Below are 18,261 nucleotides of genomic sequence, written 5' to 3' on the forward strand. Positions count from 1 at the left end.
CTGTCCCTTGCTTCTTTTCTATTTCTCCCACTTCCCCTGCAGACGGAAGGAGGATACTGTGGTGGACTCCCCTGCCACCTCTTCCCGTTTCAGGAGTGGTGGTGGTCCTGATGACCGACTGACTGATACACAGACTGACTGCCCCCAGATTGAACGGCTCCAGACTCGTACTCCACTTGACATAACTGAATGTAATGCCTTGCTTATTCTACATGCTATCAGTTCTACTCCCTTGGCCAGTCTCATTCATTGTCAAGGTGATTGGTGGCTGTGCTGGTGAAGTGGAACTAGTTAAAATAAAACAAACAAACAAACAAACAAACAAATAGGTAATGGAGACCATCTAGTAAAAAATATCAACTCTATCCAGGTTGAGGACTTGCTTAAACTGTGCAAGTTTCTCTGCTGCGATGTCGAGCCAAGCATCCTGAATTCCATGAACTCCTGTAAAAGTGTTATCACCTGTAGGAACTTCGTGGTTTTGAAAAGGACATCATACGAGAACTTGGTCGGGAAAATGTCACAGATGCATGACATTATTCGATTCTCAGAAGGTAAGAGGATGAAGACTGCAACGATAGTCTTGGCCTTTTGCAAGGTTGCTCCTCCGGACATGTCAAAATTGGTTATGAAATTCTTAATGTAAGATCTTATATCCCCAGTCCCCTTCATTGTTCCAAATGGCAATTTAATGGGCATAATGAAAAGTCTTGTAGGGCTACCATCTCAGTGTGTGGCAAGTTTGCAGCTGCAGGTCATAATGTTAAACACTGAACATCCGAGGCAATATGTTGCTTTCAGTGTAAGGGTCCTTACTCCATTTTCTCAAGTAACTGCCACAAGTGGAAGGAGGAAAAAGAGGTTTGCACAGTGAAGGCAACAGAAGGATTCTGCTATACGAAGCTAAGGAAGAAGATGAATGCATTGCACGCAACTCCCTCGCTGAACAACGATGTCCCATCCTGTGATACTCTGTCTAGACACAGACTAACTCTCTCCCTGTTAGTCTTGCCACTCGCTCTGCCTCTTCATCTCAGCCTCCTGTCAGTTCCAACCCTTTCATAGACATCCCTGTATCAACCTCATGCTCTCATGCTCCTGCTGCTTCTAAGCCGGTAGGGCCTAAACAGATGTCTGGCAAGTCTGATAAGCTTAATCTTACCACCTGAAGAGGTAGCCATGTCCTAATGTGCTTCTTGTTACTGCTCCAGTAAGGGAGAGAAGAGTTAGGTTTTCCCTGGGGGAATCTGGGAGCCTTGTTATTGACGATCATATGGGCGATAATGTCAGCTAGAACCAGGATAGGTCCCCCAGTAGTCGCCTGTCTAGCAGTGGGCTGCATAGAGAATCTGAACACAATGGCCTGACACATAAATCTTAAACTGTAGCATTCACTGTGCTGTGGTGGAATTGTAAGACTTCTGGGAATAAATTACATAGTATAGAAATATTGCTCTCTATAAACAGGCCAGATATTATTTGTTTACAGGAGACACACCTGGAGGGTCATCCACAACTCAAACACTACCACTTGTATAGAATATATGATGGACATGTGGTTTCCATTAACACACAAATTACACCCACAGACGGAAGTGGTTTTCAATTCTGCTCTGGAAGTTGTCTTTTCAGAATAAAATGTAATTAAATGTGCTTGTTTATTTTCTTTCTTTAGAGTCTTCCACATGGCCACATTGATGGCGATGCTCAGAATTCATTTTTGACCACCTTCCATGAAATAAGTTTCATTGTGCTATGTTCACTTTACGTCATTGTAAGGTCATGGAACAAATGCTTAACAAAAGGCTTCCTTTTGTCATAGAGTCGAAAAATTGGGTAAATGATCGACATTTCGGCTTCCGTACATGGAGAGGTAAACTAGGTCATTTAATTAATTTAAAGCATTGTATTTCGGAGGTATTTGCCAGTAAAGAATTCATGATAGTGGTGTTCTTGGACATCCATAAAGCCAATGACAAGACGTGGTGACGCGGTGTTCTAATGATGTCCTATGCTTATGGTTCAAGAGGTAATTTGCCTATTTTTTCCCTGATTCTTTTTTTTTTTTTTTCTTTTTTTTAGGCACATAAATTACTCTGTCAAATTGCCCCATAAGGTAACAACGGATGCATTTATCCAAGGAAACAAAGTGCCTCAGGGAAGTGTGAATTGTCCCACTTTATTTAGTATTATGATCAGCGATTTCTTGCCATCAGCTACTATCCCAAGGAAAATTAAATACTCACTCTATGCTTACGACTGTGCAATATGGCACTCGTCCCATAGTGCACAAGTTTCGGCTAGGTAGATTTAAGCAACCCATGATTCCATCCACCAGTGGTTCTTACAGAGGAGATTTCAGTTTTTCATCTGTATGTGTGCCACTGGAATTTTTACTACCCGTGAAGTCACTGACCTGAATTACTTCAGAAAATCAAGCAGCTGTTTTCAACTTTCTGTATAATATTTAGGCTTACACATTGATCGACGCTGGGACTTTAAATTTCATGTTAATATTCTGCTTGCTCATTGCGATAATCCATTAAATGTCCATTAGTACCTAGTAGGCACTACTTGGAGAACCGACGAAAAAACTTCATTAATGGTGTACAAGTCCTTTATTTGATCTAAGCTGGACTAAGGTTCACAGGTGTATGGGCTGGCATCTAATGCCCTATTGAGGAGGTTGGATTTGTTTCAGAATAAATGTTTGTGAATGTGTCTAGGAGGCCTGAGGTGTATGCGTGTAGCTAGAATGCAAGTGGAGGCGAATGTACACACAGCAAAAAAACTATCGTTACAGGGGGGTCCGATGTGTTTCATACTGAACAACCTGGCTGTCTCGCTAGGGTTGATAAGCCTGACAGTGGGTGAGTTGCCAAATAGGACGAGGTAGAAATATGCATGGGAGAAGCAATGGATATAGCTTATAATAAATATGCAACAAACACACGCAGGAATACCAATGGAGGAGGCTGTTATCAAAAACCTTCATTCGTGTGTCATTTTATATGGCGCAGAAAGTGTAACGATAGTTTTTTTGTTGTGTGTACCTGCTCTATGTATCGGCCGAGAACGCCTCATTTCCTACGATGTTAAGACCATATGGAAGTGCAGCGAAGACAGTGTGTCCTAACCCCCCCCCCCCACGTCAACGTCACCATCTATGCTGGGGTTCACAAACCACTTTCCAGACACCTCCACGTATTCACTCATGTGCATGATGTACACCTTAATGACCGTGACATGTTGCTGTTAAAGATATAATGCCTTGGGAGCCACCCAGATTTGATATTGATATTTAATGGCACCCAGCATCGATGAACAAGGCACCGAAGGCGAAAGTGTACCACATGTTTGATAACATCATCAGGCGTCGTGTGGAGTCACAAATATTATACATCAATACCTCCAAGTCGAGTGGATGTATGGGTGCTAGTGTGTGGTGGACTGAATGTGCCCTCAGGTTTCGGCTACCGACTTATACATCTGTGCTTACCTCTGAATTTTTCCAATTGACAGAGCCATAGATTATATCCTAAATTCTAACATGACCCATGTGTCATACTTTCAGACTCCAAGTCAGCCCTTCAGGCAACTGCTTCTTGCACTAGTAATTCTAATGAGATTCCAGGTCGCGTCAGTAGTTAATTGCTTTCTTGCAACAAGTCTTTCACACTGATCTGGGCGCCTAGTCACTGTCGTATCCATGACCGTGAGCAGGATGACTTAATATGAAATCAGCTGTGGAACTCGATGAGACTTAGGACATTCCTCACGATATATGGTCGAGTCTCTCCCTCGAAAAGAAATCAATAAATCTTCTGTTGCAGGGTCAGTGGACCAGAGTGAATATTCCTACTTTCAAGCCACTCATTGGCGTCTAGGATCCTGCCAACCATTCCACTCAACTGGAAGAAATAGCATTGGCAAACCTGCGTATGAATAGTATGTTTGTCATGCACATGTTGCATATACTGAGAAACAGTTGTAACCTCACTGTGACATATGTGGTGCAGTGTTATTTACCAGTCATATTAACCAGTGTTGATGGTGATTCATTCATGAACGTGCTTGACTTATAAATAATGGCCGTGCAGCAAAAATCCCCTAACTCGTTCCACTATCTGGAATGATGGGGATCTTGGCATGGCTAATTCATTAATGTCTTTCTTGAGGGACAGGACTGATTCGAATGTTGTGACTTATACTGTATTTGGTTATAATTTCTGTCGACTGTGTAAACGTATATACTGTATACTTTAATTAAGGTGGACAGTCAATATATTTTTAATAATTCCTGCTTCTAACGGTTCTATTTCCTACATTGATGTCCTTTATATTAAACCACGTGCCTCGCATGACAGTCACCAGTTGATGAGTAAAAGTGTGCAATACAAATATGTTGGGCATTTCCAGTCAATTGTTCTGTTGGGTGAGGTATTATATTTTTTGTAAAAATGTAAATACTTTACATTTCATTTAAGGTTTCTTAATTAGGGTCTACAGGTTACTTATGTGGAATAGTTCCTGACTCATCTGGCTCTCTTTCATATATAAATATCCCCTAAATTATTCCATGCGCCTCGCCTGACAGTCAGCAGGTGATGAGTGAAGGTGTCTAATGTGGAGAGGCATTACATGTATGCAGTAGATGATGTTCTGTTGACTGAGGTTTTTTAAACCATTAGTGTAAGCACTCTGCTGATATCTGGTTAGGTGTGGTTGTTTTTTAGACGGCAGAGTTGGGTAGCAATTTTTTATTAGGTTTACTTGTGTTAGAATGTTTGATTAAGCTTCTGTTTAATTAAATTCATGACATTATTCATAGAAAATAAAAATAAAGTGAATAAAAATGTAAAGTAAAAAAATACATATATTATGCTGGGCCTTCCAGAATGTAGGATGGCCTAGGTTAGGTTTAGGTTGACATATGATGAACGGTAATCCAGTTTATTCTCTCAATTTCTCAGAAATAGGAGGGATATTTCTCTAACAAAAATGACAATATTATACTTTACTGTACATTTCAAGGTTCAGCATTCAGAGGTGACCAAACCAAACTCGAGTGGAGAACGTCCGACCTCCGCCATAGCCAATTGCTCCATCATTGCGTGGGAACAGAACATTATTTTTTTTTTTTCAACCCCTTCGGCCCCGATACCGCCAGGCTTAACTCCAAGCCAGCTTGATACCCCCTCGCTAGTGTTGTCACTCCTTTCAGTTTCTTATAAAATGAGAAAAGGGAATGGTGATGAACAAGTAGCAGAATTCTATAGATACTTATATTTTGTCTTTAAAATGTTTTTTTTTTTTCCATTTTACCTATCTGGATACTCCCAAGAACCCATTTCGATACCCTCTGGGGGTATGATTTGATAGGATTTGTTATAATAGTTTACAGTGCAGACGGAAGGTTCAGCAGGCACCACGCAGGGGTAGCTAAGAGAGCAATATTTCGTCAGAATCTTAAATATAAACCTGCCTAGTATGGTTACATCAGAATAATGTAGCTCTACTGGTCCCTGGCATGCACAAGCTTATCTCATGGTTATACAGTGGAAGAAGATATAAGCTTTCATTAGGAATACTGTACGTGTATATATTTAAGCGTCCTCTGAAGCGGAAATTTAACTAATCAGTGGTAGAATTAATTATATTGTAGAATTATACATTACATTTACTTCCATTTCCAGCAACATGAACGCTGTAGACCTATTGAGTACACAGATACAGGTGCGTTGAAACACACACACACACACACACACACACACAGCAGAACCGTGCAGCTCAACTGCATAGCAGGTATCTATATGAAGCATAGTCTTAGCAAATGAAAATATCATAATTAACCGTAAAAAATCCTTAGGATTCCCATATCCCTAAAACCGTTTTCTAAAATGCTTCCAGTCACAAGGGAATACTTTCTATTAGAACCACATTTCCTCCTCCTCCAACTTTTCCTCCTGAAAAAGATGGTGCATTGCCCACTCTGTGGGGTAGAAAAAAAGACACATATTGAAGCTTTTGCATCAGACTCCACTCTGCATCAGAATTCTTTCGTTCCTTTGATTTACCCAAGTTCAGTCCCAGTGAAATCAAGGCGAATTATGTAAGAGAGTTAACTATAGTTGTGTGTTTTATGATGTGGTGTTTGTGTACTTTTGAGAGCGGGTTTGAATCTTTGGTAGCTTGATAAAATATCAATGTATGGACATGAGAATGGACTTTGTGTATGTGGATTATTTTATGGTTGAATGGAGGAGAATGCTTGTATAAGTATGTTATGCATGGTGTTGTTTACTTTACAGTGGTGTATGGATATGATTCTGGATCGTGGGGCCGGTGTCAAAGAGGAGATAGTTTTTGCATTGTGTATTTAAATGGTATGTGCGTGTGGAGGGGGGGAGGTGGCAAAATGCGTTCATGCTCGTGCGTGTTGGTGTGTTTTTGGCAAATTATATTATTCAGATATTTGTGAACTCTGTCATGCATAATGTACAATTCAGCAGGTAGGAAGAGAGTAGAAAAACAGTGCAACATTTTAGCAGTTTTTAGTTCACCTTCATGTATACCCAGAGTCAGTGGAGTAGCCAGGTTTCGACGAATTGGTGGGCCAAGATGGAGCCAAGCCCTATTTTTGGGAAGTCCAATGCTAGACATTCCCCACAAATTAAATAATCCGAGCCCCCAAGGTACTGCTCCCCCGTAGCTACTCCACTAGCCAGAATTGACAGCAAATTATGTTGGCTGCTGCACTGCAAAAGCGTTTTCAACAGGAGAGAGTGAGTTAATAGAGGTAGCCTGTGAAACCAGTGAGTGCAAGGATTTCTTTAGGTTAAAGAATATAGTCCGCTCCTGTTATGGCTGACATTTCCAACTGCATCAACTCCAGTAAATGAGATAAACATTTGACCCTTGTAGTTATCAGGGCCTAGTAAAACCTTGATTACAGTGCCTGCACACAATGTGATAAAATCTGCACAACACACAACACGTGACCATAGCACAGGTGAACTGGTACGTTAATGACATCCGTTTGACAGATGCAGTCTGCTCACATTAATTCTCTCTGTTTCTTGCAGGTAGAGTGTGTGTTAGTGCAGTGTGATAAAATTCGACAATCCGAGCGACCCAGAGAGGTACTGAGCACTAAAACGGTAAGACGAGTGTATACACATGGAGTACTTTTAATCCTTCATTACCTGAGGATATCCAGTATAACTGGTAACTATATCTTGTTCTGCGTAGGTCAAATGTATACTGTGCGTACAGTTGTAATCAGGATGCGCTTTTGAACGATATAATTTTCTTTAAAACAGTTCTAAGGGGAAGTGTGAGACACAGTATTAGAAATGTATTTTTCGAGGAGAGTCTTAAATAAATGAATTTATATTCTGTGGACAGGCAGTGAGGAGAAGAATTAGCACAGGTGGATACATGAGGAAAGGCTATAAGTAAAGAAGATACTGATAAAAATCTATTAGAGTGGGAAGGACAGTAAGCACATAGACTAACAACAATTGAACTAGTTCCCTTTCAGAACAGACCTATGATACAGTTACTATAGAGGAGGGAAAAAATCGTCAAGGTAGTGTGATAACGTCTCTGGCCTATTCGTAACACTAATAATTCATGTTGTCTACAAAATTATTCATAGAACAGAATAAAGCATAACTATTGCTCTTGAAAGATTAAATTTAACCATTAATACTTGGTCATTCCAATCTTGTATTTCAGTTTAATTGTTACCGCACTGACAGACTTTTTTTTTTTTCCAAGTAAATATAAGATGCAGATTTAAGCTGGTAAACACCCAAAAAAGACAAGGTAGACAGGAACAATAAAAAGTGGCGTGACTGTAGTAAATATACAATCTCCATCTGTCACTGTCCACCTGTTATTAACCTATAAATATATAAGCATTGTCGCATGGATGAAGAGTGTTGCACGATGTACAGTAATCCACATACCCATTACAGCATGTGATGTGAAAGGGAAAATTAACGGAGTTCAGATACTTTGTGTGTGTGTGTGTGTGTGTGTGTGTGTGGTATTTTGGTTGATGATTGTTTTGGTCAACTTAAATTTTCCTCATGCTATCATTATGGCGCCTCTTGTGCCCTGTGCAGAGAAGAATGTTATGTCATTCATTCACGAAGAACACAACAGCTGTGAATTTTGGAGGAATATAAGATCACAAAAACCTTCAAATTGATTAGGCAGACGGACAAGTCATATTTCCCATATTCTGACAAACTGGTTTGGCTGCAAGAAAAATCGTCTAATACACAAGGTGAGAGCCGGGTGGAACCATGACGTAGTAACATGAGTAGGTAATAATTATGATATGCCAATTTGCAACATTTTTGTATTATGCTTTTTGCATTTGATTAAGCCGAAATGTAATGTTAAGTGCATTGAACAGGCGAGACATGTTTTCTGCACAAATTTATTTATTTATTTATTTATTTATTTATTCATTTATTTGGTGAAGGTTGATAATAGAACAGTGAATGAATGGAATGATCTGCTTAATGCAGTGTTGCCAATACACATAAACGATAAAAAACTGACAGTAGAATACTCGGCACACCTGTTGTCAAACTATTTAACTTCTAATACCTAGTGACGTCCTCTGTACTTTAATTATTATTTTTTTTTACTGCTAGTCATTTTTATGCAATTTTGGAGTGTCACTGAAAGATGAATGTAAGCCATCCATCTTGAAAAGCCACTTCTAGACTGCATAAAATCGTCTACACAGCAAAAAATAAGCAAAAGTAGTCTTGCATTATTAAAGGAGTTCCTTGCTTTGACAGCCTGCAAGCCTCAGATATTGACTGTTTTTACGCATTGTTATTACGAGTACAGTGTTTTCTTTAATACAGTAAGAGATCTGTTTTTGTTTTGGTAAAAAGGTAGGATTAGAGCTGCCTTTGAGATAGAATACCGAATGAGTGGAACCATGCAGTCAGATTAGTACTTTTTCCAAGGCTGACTACAGTAGACCCTCCTTATAATGGACAACTGGGGTGGAAACCTGATCTGATAAAGCCAAAAATCCACTATGTCCGATTCCCCCCCCCCCCAGGTTGGATTTCAAGTACATGTTTGAAAATGAGTGAATATAATACCCTCTTCTAGTATTAAAAATGAAAACTATACCCACTTTACACTAACTTGGCCCATAATATTCGCCCTTTTGCAGTTTATTTGATATCCTTGTCAATGTACTTCATGAAACAAGTATTGTGACCCACTGTGTCCCACTTAACGGACGCTGTTTGATACAGCCGATGGAAGTCCGATTGCTTCGTAGTGTCTGTTAAATCTGATATCTGGTCTGCCAAGGTACTGAGGGACTACTGTACTTCAGGAATTATCTTGATTGGGAAGGATTGGATGTCAGAGTCGTCCCAGTTACTCAGGCAGACAAGTCCACATTATTGCATTATGAATTGCAGATTCCAGTGCAATACTGTGTGCTCTTGTTTCAGTGTCTCTTATTATATTTCCCTGCCAGATTTTTCAGAGCCACATGGTGTTCCACTCACAATTTCCTGCTAGTGTCGTCTGGAGGGATTTTTGATCGAAAGAGGGGTTGGGAGCCTTTTTTTTTTTTTTTCTTGTACTAGTCATACTTTTTAAAAGAGAAGTGTATAAACTGGACAAATGTGCTTACTATAAATTATCCTTTTCTTTGTTCTTAGGTTGAAAGGGTCATAAAATGGTCTTGTCATAGGAGAAGGGTAATGAACTTAATAGTTATATCTTTACATATCTCCACCACAGAAAGGGTCTCGTGACCAGAATAAAAATAAAATGTTGAAGCTACTATAACGAAACATATAAGATTTCATAGAATTAAACTTGGCACTAAACTGTTTTCATAAATCTAAAAATAGTTTAAGGCACGCTTGTAGCCTATCAGAAAGACTGGCTGTATTATTGTTGGTTCAGTGAGGGAGATGATGTTAAACCAAATCGTGTGGCGGTAGCATGAACGTGTAAAAGACATCATCATAGTGGAGGGGATGATGAATAATTATCCAAAAATTCCAGATTGAGTAATAGACTTGACTCGGAAAAACTGCATAGAATTATGTCGGTGAGATAAGAAGGGGCGGACACAGCAAAAGCTAAGTAATGGATGAGATGATGGCCATTACAAAGCGAGAGACAAAGTAAATGGGATAGTGCAGTAATGATAATGGCGGGTAGAAGTGGAGAGGGAGAGACAAGGCAAAGAAGCACTGATTTGTACTGCTTTCATTTACAGAGTTTTGCTCCATTTATCTGCCCCCTCTCTCGCATAACTCACCCTGAAACAAGGATAGCCTACAGGGCATTATCCTCTCTCTCTCTCTCTCTCTCTCTCTCTCTCTCTCTCTCTCTCTCTCAGTTTATGCTTGCAACCATGGTATTTTTTAAATAAGTTTAATGACATCTTTTCAGAGTGAAGGGGTTTTACCTGTATCTATCTGTCTCTCTTTTTACCCATCTATTTATATTTATCTATGTAATCCTATCCATCTATCTGTCTATCTATCTATCTGTCTATATACAGTATCAGTCACTTTGTCAAAAAAAGGGCAAACGCCACAGGCTACATAGCCTCATTCGCCCTCCGACTCCACCCACACGGGTCCCTTTGTGCAATCTTCCAGGCAGCAATTTCCCCCCCCACCCCCTCTAAGTATCTCCCGACAACAGCGTTCAACCTGCTCCAGCCACAAGTTACATGGCGTTCCCCTTGGCCTCCTGCACCCTGGGTTAACTCATTCAGAGATCACCCTGTGAGCAGGATCAGCCTCAGGAAAACAGGCCATGAGCCCATATAGCTGAAGTTGGCATTGACTAATAATGTAGGTAACAGGCCTCGATTCAGTCTCACGGAGTAGTCGCTGGTTACGCACCCTGTTATTCCAGTGATGTCCCATGATCCTGAGAATACACCTAGTACCAAAGGAGTCAATTCGCTGCTTCAAGCCACTGTTTAGTGTCCATGTCCTACATCCGGAAGGTAAGAAGGAACACCAGTGCTTTGAAGATGTGAACTTTCGTCCCTCTACACAAATAATGACTGCCAAATAACCGAAATGAGTGAAACCATAACACTGTAGGCCAGACCAGTGCGACGAGATATCTCACTGTCTGATCTACCGTTGTTATGGACAACACTACCAAGATGAGTGAATCTTTCCATGACTTCTATATCCTCACCGCATGCTAGGAATGACTGAACTCCTTCATCCAACAAGCCACCAAATGCCTGGACCTTGGTCTTGACCCAAGAGACCTTTATTCCCAATGGCTTTGCATTCTCATGAAATTCCTCAAGGGCACTCAGTAGTATCTCCAGCGACTCCACTAGGATTACTGTATCATCAGCAAAGTCAAGGTCGGTAACCCTGAAATAGCCAATTGATACCCCACGGTGACTTCATCTCACAGCCCGGTCCAGTAACCAATCCATACCTCTTTTCCTGTAAGTCACTGTCAGAGGTATAACTGGGTGGTAACTGGCACCTCTTGAGTAGCTGGATACAGTTCCCACATGCAGGGATGGGTGGTGGTTGGGAGAAACAGGGCAACATATTCACTGTGTGCTGGCCTGTGGGTGATGATTGGTACAATATCTTCAGGCAGCCTGGAGGGTCCCATGTTACCCACTGATTGAGCAAAAACAAAGAGTTAGGCAGGAATAATCATGCATGAAAAATAAAAAAAAAATCCTATCGTCTTCTGGTATGACCGTAGCAACTGCCCTGACAGCCCTTCCAGATGTACTGTTGCAATCTAAGAGACAAACTGTATTCAGCAAGTATTAGTCTCCCCATAGCGTGTGACCCGCAATGATCAGGTTACGTCCATGTCCCCAGTTACATTGGTGGGTGAACTGGGGGGAAACAAATTTAGTACAAGAGTCTGTTCTGACCTAAAGTCAGTCATGGTATTTTCCAGTTGCACGTTGGATGTGCTTCCAATGTATAATGAGCTCCTCCAGTGGATTCAGTTCTCAGCCATTAGGGAACTTGAAATACTGACTACTGTTTGGATGAAAATGGCCTCTCTCTTAAGGTAAAGGTTGAGGCAGATGCCATGAGGCGGTTAGCTGTGGTGCTCATCATAGCGTAAGCCTTTGAGCTTGAGGTGGGACTTTGCACCCACATCAAGGGATACAATGCCACTGTATTATCAAAGTTACTGCAGTTGCCTCCCCTAAGTGTTACCCAAAATACCCATCATGCCTCCCAACCCACAAAGGGTTGATGGACACCTAGAGTCGTGTGACACAAGCTGCCCACAACAGGATTAAACTCTGGCACTAATGGATGGGCAGAATAACAGTCAGCAATGGTAATCACTTGGTCCCCTTAAAGGCATCAGTAATTTTTTGCTCTGTCTTATTAACAAGAAAGTTCATATGTCATGTAGCAAGCAGTATTTAAAATTAATCCAAAGAATACTCTTTGAAATTATTATGGAACACTTTTCCCAAACACCTTATACATCAGATGCATGAGTAAATAAGCAATATTTTAAAGTGATTTAAGTGGCTTTATTCATTCATTCATTGCCAGACGCCATGTATCCCAAACGGGGTGGCCAAGGGCTTAGAGTTAATTGTTTTACAGGGAGGGGCACTAATCCTCCACCAACCCCACTTGACACGTAGGGATGCCAACAGCATCTGGTGTTCCCAGGCGGTCACCCATCCAAGTACTATCCAGACCCATACTAGCTCTAAATTAGTACTGCTAATGCAATTCAACTGAAAAAGCATACTTAAAATTTTGGTAGTCTTTAATTAATATTCTTAGAAATAACATTTTATAAGCTTCTTATGCTTCATAGTATGAAACAAGTAAGATACATAGAAAATGTTATAAGATATTGTCCTAATTTCTTATCTATTTGTCACCAGTAACTGAAAAAAAAAAAAATAGATTTTGTTTTTAAAGGAGAAAGCAGCTGGGTATGATGACAGTCCAACAATGTTATGAAAAAGTACTTATAACATAATAACTTACACATGAGTAATTAAACATTTCATTATGGAATCGTCCCAGGTAAATTGAAAGTAGTAAAACCTTTTCCCTAGAATAAATAAGGAAAGATGAGATTAATATTTGCAGACTTATTTCCACTCTCTTAGTATTTAACAAAATTTTTGAAAGATCATTTCGAGTACGGTTAAAGATTTAAAAAAAAAAAGTTATAACATGGTATCAAATAATTAGTATGGATTAAATTCAGAGAGATCTACAGAAAATAAGAAACGGTATGTAGCTGATATCTTTTCTTGGTATAGCTAAGCAAAGTGTTTGATTCAGATCACAAAATTATAATAATGAAAGGAAAACACAATGGAATCAGGGGAACACCTCACACAATATTTCAGCAATATATTTGAAGCAGGGAAATATACTGTGTATGGATGAATTTTCAAAACTAAAAAAAAATGTGTAATGTGGGATCCGGTTCTGGGTCATATTTTATTTTTTTAGTTTATATCAGTGATATTTACCTGTACTGGCGGTGAGACAAAATTCGTTTTAGTTACTGATGACATTAGCCCTTTTGTCAAAGAGAAAAGTTTAAAATGTCCTATTCAGAGCTTGTTTATGGACTCATAAGACAGTAAGTGGGTAATCTTATAAGTTACATTTTAATATTGGAAATTATTATTATTTAAGAATGGATGTTTATTTCTTGGGTCATTCAGTTGATTAAAATTAGCAAGTTAGATTAAATACCAAATAAACTTATGTATCGTTTAAGAACAGATTTATATTATCTGATACACCACCAGTATTGTTGTAGGAAGAAAGAATAATCCAGGTCTGGCAAAGTAAATATTTAAGGTTTATGAAAACCATATTGTACATTGTGTTATTCAAGACTTCTGTACTGTATTCCAGTCTGGCGATGCACCTGGCCACTGTTTCTTGGTAAACTATTCACAATGTCAGAAAGAAAGTAGTCCCCATTTTAAAGGCAAGTAAGACTCAATGGATAATATTATTTTCATCCATGCACTTAAGTTTGATTTTATTCAAAAATATTTCATAATAATGATGGTATTCAGTTAGATGAAAAAGTGTTGTAATGGATAGAGCATTTAAGCAGATGAGTCATCTTCATAACACAAAGAAAGGCAGCATTGCTGACTTCATTTTCCCATAGCTAATACTACACTCTTTATACTGCAATTTCTGTGTTCGGTCTCAAGTGTGGCATATACTATTAAACCTATAAACACCTCGAGTGTATAAAGTTCATTCAAAATAAAAGTAAAGAAATATATCTTTTTAGCCTGTAGGGAACCCAAATGGTTAGTGATGAAAAGTAAATAGGTTCATAATCAGGATTAATATATTTTCATTTGTATAGTCTTTAAATTGACTTACATGTTCATTTAATAGTAATTTCAGGGTAATATGATTAGAATATGTATTCAAAACTTAAGTGTTGCCACCTTAAAATTCATGTATTCTTATCCTAGGATTTCTGCGTCTGCTTGGTACTTTTGGCTCAGGAGCCTTTGTCACGTATGGTTAGGTTATATGGTTACCACCCAGCGTTGTAAATGGTTTCTTGGCTTACAGGAAAAATTAGGCTTGTCACTCAAAGTACAGCCACCTGTAAAGGATTTAAAAGCAGTAAGAAGTGACAGGAAGGATGGGAGAACTAGGAAGAGAGGATGGTAGGCACAGAAAAGGAATGATAAAGGCTAAGGAAGTAGTAGGCAGCACTACATCAAGTAAGTGGATGATGGTCGCCACCACCTACCAAATTACATACTACAAGTCTGTAAGTCACTGTTATGTTTGTCATACTATTCAGTTTTGTTATTGTATATATATATATATATATATATATATATATATATATATATATATATATATATATATATATATATATATATATATATATATATATGCTATGTTTGTCATACTATTCAGTTTTGTTATTTTATATATATATATATATATATATATATATATATATATATATATATATATGCCCTGGATGTTAGTCTTCAAGTTAATAATAAACAAAAACTGAAAAAAAAAAATTTACTCGTCCTACAGAGGAAATTGTTTTAAGTGCCGTCATTACCTTTTAATAATCCACTGAGACTCACGGAATTTGAATTTCTCTCCAGACATTATAATCTTAGTGATTCAGCCATAACTGATCATGTTTTTAAATTCAGGTTTAATAAAGTATTCAAGTAGCATCTACATTTATATCACTGTTTTATGTCACTGTTGACTATTATTTGTGCGAAATCATATTTCAAAAACAATATTTAACTTTCACTTTTGTCGGCCATCTTTACCGTATCAGCTGTTTACTCTTGGTACGGAACGCTCCTTCCTGTCCTTGTTGCCCAGTGCTACCGCGCATCCTCTACTTGTGCACAGGACTGGGTAAACCCAGCCCTGGCTCCGGGGCAGGACCGCTTAAGAGCAGTCTTGATCTGTCTGATTTTTCTGAAACTGTCTCGCCAGAACATCCATGGGACTAGTCTTGACCGGTCTGAAAGCCTCTCGAAAACGATGCTTTATTATCACTCTTACTTCGTACTCAACATCTACGCTTCCATTTCCTCCTCCTTCCTCTCCATTTTTTTCTCTTTCTCTTACCTTTTATCATCCCCTTCTTGTATTACAGTCGATCAGTCATGATTGTTTGTCCATATATTTCCTGTCATCCTCAGATTCTCACATTTTCTTCTTTTAGCCTGCCTCTCCTCATAAAATCTTCCGTCACCTGTTGGCACTGCTAATTTTTAGTCGATATATATATTTTTTCACTCTGTCTTCTTTATCCATTATTGTTTCTTCTTATCCTTTTTCTCCGTCTACCTTTCCTTCTGGTTTCGTCGCCCTCCATTCTTTCCCCTCCCCCCTCCCTCCTCGTACACCAGTGCCATTTCCTTCCGCCAGTCTTGCCTTTATCTTCTCCTCTCGTCGTCTTTTTTCCCATGTTCTTGCCCCTTATTTTCCTCCTTCGCCATTCTCTCATTTCCTCTTTCCTCTCCTAGTCTCCTTCTCTCCTCCTGTCGTCTGCGATACACCATTAGGTGTATCTTTTGCTCTTTTCTTCATTTCATACTCTTTATATAGTTCGTTATGCTGTTTCTATACTAGTGTCTTCCCTTTTTCCCATTCTCAAAAACTGTTTCCTCTTCTCTCTTCCTCTTCTTCTTTCTCTCCCCTTTAACTCCCATTTTCCTCTTCTTTAATTTATCCACATTACCTCCCTTTCTTCTTCTTCCCTCTCATCGTTTATTCTCATCTCCATCTTCACCCTCGTCTTCTTCTCTTCCTCTTATTCTTCCTTTGTCTTCACTTCTTTCTGCACTTCCTCTCCCTCTCATTGTTTTTCTTTATTTTTCTTATCCCCCACCATCAGTCCATCTCTTCTCGTCTTACCTCTCGTCTTCCTGGCGTCTTTATCGCTGTTCTCTCACCTCCTCCTCCTGCACGTCCTCTTTGTCGCTTTCCCTTTCCATAAACCTTCTCCTCCTCCTCCACCTCCTCCAACTCCTCGTGCTTATCCTCATTCTCGTCATAGTCGTCGTCGTCGTCGTCGTCGTCTTCCTTCTCCCCCTCCTCTTGTATTTTTACCTCTTCCTCCTCTTATTCTGTGTGTGTATCCTGTTCATCCCCTATTCATCCATTACTTCATGCTCGTCTTCGTTTCGTGTTTATTATCCTTCCTTTGTTCATTATTGTTTTTGTTTTTTTCGTTTACTGATAATCCTCACTCCCACTCATCGTGTTCTTCTTCTCCATCTCCTTTTCCTTCATTAACTTGTTTCAGTTACCTTTACTAATCCTGTCTCTCTTCATTTTACTTCTTAACAATTTCTCCTTTTTCTTTTGTCTTGTCTTCCATCTTCTCCCACTCTTGGTTCTTCATATCCTCTTCCTCCTCCTGCTTCCATTTTTCCTTCTCCTTCCTTCATCTGTTCCTCCACTGCTGCCCCATTCTCACTTTCTCATCGCGACTTCCCTCTCCCTCGGCTCGTGTTCTTTCATCTTACACAGGTTATTCTTTTTCATAGTTCTTTTGCTGCCTTCTTATCCTACAAATGCTTCTCGCCTTTTCTACGTTATTTTCTGTTTTTGGCGTCTTCTCTCACTGCTATTTTTCCATATTTTATGGTTCTCTTCGTTCCCTTAATGTTTTACTTTTCTTGCCCCAATTTTTCCTCTTTTCCACCTTTGCTTTTTCCTCCTCCTCCTCCTCAATATTTTTCCCTTTTCGAATTTCCTGCTTAATTATATTTTTCGTCCTCTTCTTCCTTCTCTTCTGCTTGACTTCGTGGAGTCATTTCATGGACACACCCTTTACTTCTCCCACCTGCCTTTGCTGCTCATCGAAAACTGACGTTAGTGACCTGCGATGCAAGGTGAGAACTGTGTTTGACGGCCACTCTCCATTGAAACAGACTGGCATCAGACACCTCATCTCCAGACTGTGGTATGGGAGAAGAAACCTTGGAAAGGGGGAGCGTGGCTGTCTGTTGGGAGCTTCGGACCAGGAGTTATTAGGGAAAGCAAAATATACCTGGATGGAGCTATGAGGAATGGGATTTAGTCTTGGAGGCACTGGAGGGTTGGATGGGTTAGTGCTTAAGGCTGCAATGCAAGAACGTGGCTGAATCCGGACTTGGGGCTTGAGTTGGTCCTATGTCGGACTTGAGACGCCCCCACCAAAAACTGCCAAACAGATACAAGGTTCGAACTTCTCACAGGCAGGCCCGATGCTCTGAAGTCCAAGCCCCCTCTGAGTAGGCTCAAGTCCGACTTCCACGTTCGGCTAAAGCCTCGTTCTGGCGTTTGGGCCTAAGATTCGTGTAGGATTAAGATTGGAGGCAATGATAAACTATTAATTTCTGAGATTAGAACTGGGGACTAGAAATTACTCGAAGCACACACACACACACACACACACACACACACACACACACACACACACACACACACACACACACACACACACACACACACACACACACACACACAACGAATTTTAAAAAGTCACCCATTTTACTAATATAGTCTGTCTGGAGTCACAGTTCGAAGCTTATCTCTCAGAAGGAAGAATGAAGCCGACACTGAAGAGAGGCATGTATGACCCCACAGGTTGCACATTTCCCTACTGTAAGCTATTTCATCACCGCTCGTTACGTTTCTCCTCCTTGGCTAATCGCTCATACAGTATTTCCTCGCAACC

This window comes from Coenobita brevimanus, chromosome 116 (genome assembly GCF_032717465.1).
Source record: "Coenobita brevimanus isolate Jiangsu-jjx chromosome 116, ASM3271746v2, whole genome shotgun sequence".
NCBI lineage: Eukaryota > Metazoa > Arthropoda > Malacostraca > Decapoda > Coenobitidae > Coenobita > Coenobita brevimanus.